At 32.9% G+C, this 11,560-nt stretch overlaps 1 long non-coding RNA gene across 2 annotated transcripts; it reads right to left on the bottom strand.

Moving 5' to 3' along the window:
- Positions 1-2,549: 2,549 nt before the first annotated feature.
- Positions 2,550-11,269, bottom strand: LOC143256137 (uncharacterized). 2 transcript variants are annotated; one of them, XR_013031182.1, is made up of 4 exons: positions 10,942-11,269; positions 7,897-7,970; positions 3,898-3,954; positions 2,550-2,568 (listed from the first exon to the last, which is right to left on the bottom strand). It is a non-coding gene; the product is annotated as an uncharacterized LOC143256137 (long non-coding RNA). The 2 variants fall into 2 exon arrangements; XR_013031181.1 differs by lacking the exon at positions 2,550-2,568 and having other exon boundaries at positions 3,770-3,954; positions 10,942-11,267.
- Between the last annotated feature and the right edge of the window lie 291 nt (positions 11,270-11,560).

Below are 11,560 nucleotides of genomic sequence, written 5' to 3'. Positions count from 1 at the left end.
CCAGACACAATCGAAGTGGAGAAGTGTTTATTTAACAACTAGGTGAATAATAGGGAAAGATGAGAAGTGCAGAAACAATGAGAAAGAGACAAAATTCAAAAGATTATCTGTGGTAATAGACATGGACAGAGGCTTGATGAACCAGGAAAGGAAAAATGTAACACATTCAACCAGAGACTGGGCTGAGACAATGGAACTGACTAAAGCCATACATGTAGGTTTGAAGTGTTGACACCCACAAAATGAGGGGCCACTCCATGAGGAGAAACTTGGGAGAATATAATCAATTTAAAACCAAATTTAGGGAGCCAGGAAAATGGAAAGCTGCAATCATAATGTGGTGACCATGAGCACAGAGACCTGGAATTGGTACCACTGGCTCTATGATATAAGTGACTACTTTGAAGATGTTGTAATGCACCATAACAACCACTATCCCAGCAGAAGTAGAGGGAAGTGGGACAAAGCTTAAGAACCTCAATAAAGGTGGTATGGAGTGAACACTCCATGGTAGACCAGAGATTGGAAGGTGATGGATGTGTGAATTATTCATTCCAAACGTGAAGATGAAGGAGGAAGCTAAACTTTACTGAGGTGGAAAAGAAGAACTAATCACTAAATGAGGTATTGAGAAGGGTAAGAAGAGACTTCTCTCCATCATTAGGAATCCTACTCAATAGTGCATCTTCTTAGAGCAGAGTAGTGTGGCCTCTGGACTTCAAATGGATGGAAGCAAGCAGGAGCCAATAATCCACAGAATGAAGTGTGCAAAGACTCAGAGTCAGAAAAATGTTTGTACCTCCACACAACTTAGAGCCAAGGTTAGTCTAAATGGTAGGGTCTTGAATTTGAGAATTGGACTTAAAGTTGCAAACAGCTATCAATAAAGTGGACACCATGGGGCAGAACAATAAAGTGTAGATTACTGGGATTAAATTAGGTTTCTGGTATCACAGGTTTCTATTCGGTTTCTATCACGTTGAAGTAGCCAAAATCAAGTTTAGCCATGGGAAATAAATGAATACATAACAAGTCAAAAGATTTTAAGTCCCACTGATGAAAATTAGGATAATAAGATATACAGTTAACAATAATGAAAAACAATCAGACAGAATAAATGAAATATTACAAGTAGTAAAGCTGTGTAACGTAGAAACTATTAAAGCATAATCATTTAACAAAATACTGATAAATATCTTATGGGCAAACCATCTAATTGTATCTAACCCACAAAGTATGGAATAATAAAGAATGTGCAAATTGACCAGAATTACCTTAAAAAAACACATTAATAATTAATGTCTAACTTAACAGATATCTAAATTAACAAGGACAATGAAGGGCACATAATTAAGTCCCGCACTTCTAAAAATTAGGATTATAATAGTAATAGTAATGAACATCCAAGACAATTAAGTTTACCCAGAAAAACAAAGTAGCAATCAGTAACTAACTTTCAATTCATCTGAAGTAACTCAGATGACAGAGGACATAAATATCTAACTTACCAAAGTATGAGCACTGGTGACAGGAAATATATAATTTCCCCATGTTTGAATAAGGACAAAGCTATAAGCAGGGCATCTTAACTGTGGATATATCAACTCTGTGTATGTTGAGAAACTGGAAGAACTGGAAATAACAGGAAGAAAGGGGGGAAAGAATAATTCTCCACCAAAGTGAATGAAATGACACTGGTGGAAGATGTCAGAAAAACTGTCCAAATTTATTTATCACTGGTTGTATTGTTCCTTTGAACAGTGTCATTCATGTTGGAGATAAAAACGATCACTAGATGTGCATGTGAATCTAGAGCCCAATGAATTTACACCTGTAACTCTTCTGCAGATAAAACTGAAATCAATAGCGTTTTTCAACTGGAACAAATATCTGTGTTTTAATACATTAATCTAAAATTCATCCACAAGTGAATACAAAAATAAAATACAACTGAGCACGCAGGTGCTTATTTTCGTACATGAGCGAGCATGCGCATAAATTAATCGATGCTTATTTTGATACATGTGCTTGCAAATGATTATTTTCATATATATGTGCGCGCAGATGCGTATATTTATACATTACCCCGCAGATATTTATTTTCGTAGATGGGCGCACGGGTGCTGATTTTGGTACATTATCGCCCAGTTTGTCATTTTGGGAAATGCGCGAGCTAATGGTTATTTTATTACATGCGCGCTAGCAGGTAAGTTGATAGATAAGCGTCCATTTCCGTTCATTGGTAGATGCGCACGCACATGCTTATTTCCCTACATGAGCGCGAAGGTGCTGATTTTGTGCATAAATTTGTACATTGACACGCAAAAGCTTATTTTCGTACATGTGCTTGTATGAGTACAAATTAATATTCCTACATGTGCATAAATTATAAGATGCGCACGCATGTGCTTATTTTGGAACATGCGCCCACAAGTGCTCATTTTCGTACATGCACACTCAAGTGTTTATTTTCCTACATGTGTGTTCAGGAGCTTATTTTGGTTCATGTGCGTACACTTGCTTATTTTCATACATGAGGTGTTCTTTCATTATAAAAATCCCAGGCACCTAGTTATCATAAAAAAAAGGTTAAGGAAAACTATCGTATTTATATGCAAGAAAGTATCAATTAATTGTGCAAATTTGTGGTAAGCACTGTTAAATATATGAACAAACAAACATTCTGAATTTAAGTGGTTTTCTGTTAAATAAAACTAATTATGGCTAAATTAACTAACACATTCATGATTATTAACTTCAAAATGTAAAATATAATTTTAGTTATAAACATTATACCATAAATTTAAGATTTTATTTCTATCTACCTTAGAAAAATAATATATTGATAATATTTATCTACTTTGTATTCAATGTTTTATTACTCTCACATTACACGTGGAGATGAAAATCTAAGAATGTTTATTTAATGTGAAGCATTGGAACCTATCATCTTGTGAATATGTGCAAATTGTATGCATGTATGATTAACTGACTACACAACAGACATTCAACTATTATTAAACTCTAGACAGTTAAAACTTATTCATTAATAATTATGGTATTAATACAAAGAATTATCAAGTTATGTTTAATATATAACTATGATAAAAAACATCTACAGAGAGAAACTTTTTGGTAATAAAATCTACAACTGTTTCCAACTTCTGATCAAAACAAAATACCTATATAGTTCAAATAAAAATTAAACGAGTAATGAATATTATATACGTCTAACATATCACCATACTTATGATGATTAAAAGGTATTGATTCATCTGTCATGGTACCCTCAATGCAAGCAAATTTTTTGCTATAATCCCAAACACAAAATTCAGCTAGCTTAGGAGGTTTAGTTTTGTTCTAAATACATATCTTAAGATAACAATGCAAAATAATCCTCATAAACAAATATATATATATATATATATCAAACAATTTAACCAATACTAAAAATAAACTAACATTAAGGAAAGAAAAAATAAAACATTACTTTATTCACAGTCTACAACTCTTTATCATCTTACCTTCATTCTTTCTAAATTTGTATTTACATCTGTCAAAGGCTAGTTGAGAAACTAAATAAGACTGAACTTTTAATTTAAAAAATGAAACTTGACATCTTGCAGGACATGTCTTGGAGTAAGACATCAATAGTATCAGGTTTCTTAAGGGCAACACATAACTAGGTAACTAAACATAAAACTTTTCAGGTGGCTATACGTTTCCTTTTTCCATTTTTAAAAATTAAAACATGCATAATAATTATTGGAAAGACTTTAACAATTTATAATAAAGCAAGTTATAGTGACATTTAAAATTAACTTTGATCACTTTAATGTTCCACTTACTTTTCAAGCAGAACTACAGCAACTTGTGGGTTTACCCTTCAATACTTACTATTTTCTTGTCCATAGTCATGAAAGTAGGTTGCCCAGTCCCATGTCATGAAAAGATCTAGAAGTTATAAGAAAATATAACTACAAAAATTCTGCAAGATAAATTCCAGTGCACCAAAATAAAGTAAACTGCTATACATAAATTAACTAACAAAAATTACAAGAAGAAGGAATTGTACACTATAAGTCAGAAAGCAATAATAAGAAATCAGTTTTAGTGAAAGGAGACAGATGGACTCTGTGACTAAACTAAAATAATTGGAAGATGTGATATCAAAAAATATATGGAACTATTTTACTTGGTTGATTTTCCACAGTTAATACATCTTTAATTATGTTTGTTTGTTTTTCAATTTCATGCAATGCTACACGAGGGCTATCTGCACTAGCCATCCCTAATTTAGAAGTGTAAAACTAGATGGAAGTCAGCTAGCTATCCCTAATTTAACAGTGAAAGACTAGAGGGAAGTCAGCTAGCTATCCCTAATTTAACAGTGTAAAACTAGACGAAAGTCAGCTAGCTATCACTAATTTAACAGTGTAAGACTGGAGGGAAGTCAGCTAGCTATCCCTAATTTAACAGTGTAAGACTAGAGGGAAGTCAGCTAGCTATCCCTAATTTAACAGTGTAAAACTGGAGGGAATTACGTACTTTAAATACTACACATTCACACTAAGACACAACTAGCTATCATCTGATCTTAACATTAGTAACAGAAGGTGTATTTAATGGCCTAAATATAAGCATTGGGTGTAAAACATTATTATAACAAAGGCTTAGTTGAAACACTACTCCATTGAAACCCTTGGTAACTTTTATCTTACTCTTGTCTATACCTCAATGTTAATAAACAACTTAAAAAAATATAAATACAATGCTATTTAACTTATCGTGGTGCAATAAGTGAGCCTAGGGTATTATTTGTTTTATAATTAAGCTTAAAAATGTACTGTGCAATAACTTACTCTAAGCTCAATGAAGACAAAATATCAATTCTAAATCTAGATTCACAAATAACAATGAACAGTTGTGTTGAAACTTGAGAAAATTAAATAACCTTAAACAATATCAAACCTAATGAAGGGCAGTTGCTTGAAACACTAGTTAAATAATGTAACTGTTTTTGTCCTTTTTTTTAACTTTAGGTGTTTGTAAAAACAATATTTCTTTTGTGAAGTAAGAGAGGATTCCATGTACTGTAGACCAGCAAAGTGCTTCCTTGTACCTAGAAAAGCATGAGACCTGTACAAGTAAAACTTTATACAACCTTCCCTAACAATGGCTAGTGACCAATAAAATCCAGCCTATTAACCTGAGACACACATCCTCTAATACAAAGAAAAAGAAATATGCAACAAAATTCACATAATACAAACTTGAAACTCCCTTGAGTTAAAAAAAGAGAAAACAGACCTCCATGATGGTCACTGAATATTTAAACTACTGTATATATATATATATATATCAACCAGTCTCTGTATCAAGAAGACTAATGATTGATTTTCAGCCACGACTACGAAATAAATAGTTCTTTGAGATTTCCAAGAATATGGAAGCAGATTATTTGTCAAAACACAGGATAAAAAGTAATGAATAACTGGTATCTAGTAGTTAATAAAAAGTTCTCAATTAACAATCAGGCTGAAGTGACCATACAGGTTACTAACCATGACAGTTCATGAGCATCAGAACTATGGGATGGACAAGACAAATACAAAAACTTGTTCACCATTTACCATTCAGATAACTAGACTAGACTGATGTTTCAGGCAAGACTAAGAAAAGAGGATTCTAAAGTATTCTAGAGATGTTTCTCAAGCAAATTAGAATGACCAAATACAAAGTTCACCAAAATAATTATAGCAGAAGTAAACAATCTGACTAACAATTACTTTGAAATTCTTTTAAAGCCTGTAGAAAAGTCCAGTGATTTAGTCAACAGAAAAAATAATAAAAAAAGAGAATAAAAGCAAATAACTTCATGAAGAAATCACAATTCCAAGAATTACATGACAAAATAAGTCACTCTCACATACAGCTGTGATAAGACATGTAACTGGATTATTCGAAGTTCAAGAGAGCGAAGTCAACAAAACATATATGTGACATTTATAATCACGAGTACAAATGCCATAAATACATTGACGGATGTCACTGACAATGAATGTAAATCTCGTGTATATATTTGGTTCCCAGACACATAAAAAGTGTTCTTGACTGAAGCTAACGGGCAAAAAATTCCAGATTAAAATGCACACAGAAGCATTTAAATGACATAGTCTTAAGTACTCACATCAGAAACTCACTGATGAGTAGTGTTGATAAACAAAATAACACTGAAAGTCATATCTGTTTATCTGATCAGAACAGCAGCATTTTAAAATTAATTTATATGCAAATTACTGAATTATGTGCAAAATTTAATTAAACATCTTTACAATCCATGCATGTGAATGAAATTAACATTATAGTATATAATTTAATGTTTATGTTATCCAAGTTTTAATTTTTTGTTACAACAGAAACATTTAAAATAAATATTTTGCTCACATAGTTTGCTTGTCACATGATCCAAGTTATATAAAAAAAATCTCAAATTTAACAGAAACTGACTGTAAACACATAAGCTCACAATGCATACAACTGTCTAGATGCCAATGTATTTTCACATGTCCTTTTGAGACATACGATATATGCAATCTTAGAACTGAATCCACTGCAAAAGAGAAATAGATTTTACAGCCTTTTATGGGTGCTATGCCAATCTTCTATACTTTGGAAACAAATTTATGACGTACAAGTAATTAGTTAATACAAGTGTACAAAGATGTTATAAAGAGCTCAGTTTACACTCCACTCCACCAACAGTTAATATGAAATTGGTGTACAGTTTTTGTACTGAAGTCGAAGTAACAGCCTGCAGTACTATTGTCTACAGCACTTACAATAGTTTGTTACCTCAAAATGCTATAGTTAGAGACAGTTGAATTGTACATAAATCTAATTTTTATATTTTAGTTGACTATGTATAATTTATGTTTTAAAAATCCTATTTGAGTGATTTAATTGTTTTATAAGCAACTTGTTACATAGATTGTGAAAGCTTTATAAACAAGATGGTATCTATCACAGCCATCCTGTTTTGGCAACACACCTATGTAGGGAATTTCTCAAAATAACTTCTTCATAAAAGGCCTATTGGTATCAGTTAACATATCAGAATAAATAGAGACAAAGAATTTTAAAGGAGAGTTAAAAATAAACTATAAATGAAAAGATAAAGACGTTAAATTATGAATATGTGAAAAAGATGACTATACTAATAAATTTCTATAAAGATGTAAAGGTATGTACACATTTTGTTAATTTTAAAACATTTCCTGCACTCTCTGTTGATGATGACAAATAGAGTTAGTAATACGGTGCATAAAAGAGAAAAAAAAGTACAAACATTTACCTTAAAAAACAACAATTGATGTTCATTTATGAGGTTCTAGAGGTTATGCAAATGAAATGTAAAACAGTAAGGTAAAACGTATTATTTGTATACTTTATGTAAAAATTACTTTGCATGTGAACTACTCAGAGTCCAAGTGTAAATAACTACATTAAATAATGAATTTTTGTCAGAAAAATCCAAAAAATATTTACAAAATAAAACTTTTGCTGAAACTACTTACTTTAATGAAAGTTTGTTATCAAGTTTTAAGGAAATAATTTCATTAACTAGTTTCATTTTTGAAAGGCATTTCATGAGAGTTGCATACTTTTCTTCCTATGAGCATATATCATTCTTCAAGGTTTAATGTCTTCCATAATGTAACTGTTAATTACATATCTATATACATAATATATGTCTATGTTACATACATATACAATATTAATGACTATTCTACAGCAACCACATAAAATGTATTTAGTCCAAAAGCAATGTTTACATTACTTGTAATATCTTTTAATATGAACTTAAATAGTAGAGTTTTGTAAAGGTTTACTAACCTGCCTAAGATCAGCAAAGCACATCTGGAGTGCACCTTCTTCAAACCCTCTAACAGGTTCTGAATTAGCAAACACTATTGAAGACAAAAAAGAACTCAGTTTAGTTTATATCCATTAGTGAATAATTATTATCTGCATATGTTTTGAAGGCTTTAACACAAAATATTTGGATTACCAACACAATTCAGTTTTATTGAAGCATAAAATGCTGTTTTGTTTTTGTCTTTGATCTGCTTAAACATAGTCTAGAAAGCCAACATCCAAATGCAGTGGAGATTGAGTGAAAAGTTTATCAAAATGTGTGGAATAAGATTGACCTCATTTTGTAGAAACTTACTACAATGAAAGAAGTATTTTCAGGCAATAATGCATTATTATGGCCATCAAAACTGAACATGATTTACAATGAAATAGTTCCAAGGGCAGCAGGAAACCTGAAAGTTGTTCTTAAAAGTTAAATGAACCCTTAAACAAATAATACTGTGTAAGACTATTAAGTAATCTGATTATTTACACAACTGAAAAATAAATAAGAACAAAACTACAATAAGAATTTCATCTAATGACCTCTAAATTGACAAGTTAGGACTGAGAGTTGCCTTGGGTCTCTTTTGCAACTGGATGATATATCCATATCAAGGCTTACAATATAAAATTGGATATAAGGCACCTTGTTAATTTGGAGGCCCAGAAAACATACTAGAGAGAAGGAAAAATTTCTAGATGATCCCAATTTTCATGAAAATATAGGTGATTTTCAACAAAATAAGATATTAAGCAGGGCAACAGTGAAAGTTATGTTTCCTATACAGAAAATGTATTTCATATAACTAGTCTCATTTAGTGCTGCCCTCTATGTGAAAAAAAGAAAGAAAAACATGCCACAAGCCTTTTTCCTCCCTTCCTTTGAAAATGACTCATTTTAATGTCCCTCATGCAAATTATCGTGGATAATCCTCCACAAAGGAAAGTGCTATACACTCATTATACGTGCGACTTCCTCTATTCAGTTCTATCAAATTACTGTTTTGAGTTTTAGTGGAGAATTGAATCACTCATTTTCAGTGGAGAGGAAGCACATTTTATGTATAGAAAAACTAACTTCTGATATGGTACATTAGCTGTGCTTATATAATCAGATAGAATTGGTGCAAGGGAAGAAAAGAAGCACCCTTTGAAAGAGTACAAAGGACACACCTTGAGTCTAAAGAATCAGATATGTAGATATGATGTGGGAGACTACACTACTTCTAAATCAGCCATACTCTTCACCAATCTGGGAAATGTGTTGTATATTCTGGTAGACAAAAACTGAGAAGTAAATCCAATTAGTATTGGGGAAAAATGGAAGTGTCCCCAGACACAAAGTGGCTAGGGCATGATGGACTGTACTTGACAACTACATCCAAAATCTGTGCTGCTGGAAACTGACACAGATAGAGAGGGTGGGTGTAGAATGAGGATCATACCATCTTCACCTGAAATTAATGAGACCAGAAGGGATATCAAACCCCTGACTCCTGAAGAGAGAGTATGTTAAGAATTCAAAATGGTATATCAACTTAAAAAACCTGATGTCCTGGATTGAAAAAATGTGTATGAGAGAAAAATTGACCAGAACCAACCTAAGACAAATAACATCTTCAGAATAAGCTACACAAAAGACAGTTGAAGGGAAAGAACCAGAACAATCCCAAGTTCCTCCACCATGCTGTATCAAAACGATTGTAGGATGTAGACACCTACTGTTTGTAGGCCCTACCAGCCATATAAGTTAAACCAAAAATTAACTTTTAAGGAAACTTTTCATGGACCTATAGTTTTCATAGGCCCTAGGCACTGTGCCTAGTAAATAATTCAGCCCTGCCTCTACAATACAGATAAAGTATAATTGAAGGAGGAAGTCAAACATATTCACTACAATGTGCAAAAACTTATGTTTTTTGCTTTTACTCTATATTATAAAAAAAAAAAAAGACTGAGAAATTAATTGAAAGACTATGACAGATATTCAGTCTTCAATTTTAATGACAACAACAAACAGCTGGAATAGAAACTGGGAAAGAGATGATTTCCAGATTCAATGTTCTGTTGGACAGAAGGTCCTGAACTACCTCCAACAGAAGCTGGCTGTTAATGGGATTCTGAGGAAGGAAAGAAATTGATATCTGTGATAAAAAGAGGAAGGTAAAGGAAGCATAGGACATGTCCAAATAATCCACCAATCTGTGGTGAAACACTGCCAAAGGGGAAGAAAGTCACACAACTGAGCTCCCATCCAGTTATCAACTGGTACTGTTGATATTATGATGATCTACACTGAAAAAAACACCTGGAAAGAGGAACAGGTAAAAGCTGGGAAGCACCAGGATGGGAAACAGGAATAGGGGCTTGTCTCGATTCCAACTGTGGCAAATGAGCTACCAAAAACGAAAGGATAGAGTGTTCCTAGCATGCAATTCCAAAGGGTCTGGAATACGTTTGAAAATATACTAAGAAACAGAGCTACACATGATTTCCTAAGTGGGCAGCAAATAAATCTGACAGAAGGCTGCATTTTGACCCAGTATGTTTCAACAACAGAAAAATTATGTATGCAAGGTGAGAGTAGAGAATGAAAAATGAGTCATCTTAGAAGTAACAAAGGAGAGGCTGTTCCTCATAAACCTCAGGACTTTTGTACAGAGTATCTGAAAGTAAATGTATGGTAGATAAATACCACAAAAGTAAGGATAAGACAGAGGCATGGGTTAAAAGCACTGGAAGTCAGGGGGTACTCCCAAATTGGCAAAATAGATTCCAACACCTGTGAGTCTTAAAACGGATAGGCTACTTGATGGTTCGTCAAACAAACTATCCACAGCACATAGGAAGCAAGACATGCTGGAACTCTCAACCAATTATGAAGTAAATTGCTTTGTATGAACCCTAATATCCAAAGAAAGTGGGAAAACTAAATATGGTAAGGAAGAACTGAGAACTATCATACAACAAAAAAGGATGAGGATTGTAGGAATTCATAAAAAGGGATAAAACATCACATACCTGAGAAATCATACCTAAATACGCAATATTAGACCGAGCTGACTCTGGAGGAGGTGTACAGGGAAACATGAGAAAATCCTGTGGTGGAAAAAGGCTATAAAAATCTTTCTCGGAATGAACAGTTTCAGATTGTTCATGAGATGAATAACTTCAAGAGAAAGTGGCTGACTCACAGATTGATCAGTCTCTCACTGAATAATTGCAGATAATTCCATTAACAGGGTTGCTTGCACCTCCAGCCATAGTTACAAAACCGGCACTCTGGGCTATATCTACCTCATGTGCTTCGTAAGCACTCACGAATTTTCAAAACAAACATGTACAATATTATATCAACTATACTTTGTCCTATCCATTGCCGACGACCAAACACAATAAGAACAATATTTATATAAGCAACGAATCTTACGGTGAAGACGTTTTCTAAACTGATAGAGTGTGATCACAATTCATTGTACTTGTCAGAAGACATTGATATTAGGCCTATGATGTTATGAACTATACGATTTTTATATTCAGCCCCTTAGGTATCTTCATGGGAGAAAATAAATAAATTTCTTTTTCTTATAATTCTGTTCCAACCAGTGTGTAAACAGTTTGTTTATGATGCTTTTATTTT

Source organism: Tachypleus tridentatus, chromosome 7 (assembly GCF_004210375.1).
Source record: "Tachypleus tridentatus isolate NWPU-2018 chromosome 7, ASM421037v1, whole genome shotgun sequence".
Taxonomy (NCBI): domain Eukaryota; kingdom Metazoa; phylum Arthropoda; class Merostomata; order Xiphosura; family Limulidae; genus Tachypleus; species Tachypleus tridentatus.
Note: the sequence above shows the minus strand (reverse complement) of the source record. Positions and strands in the feature narration are given on the sequence as shown.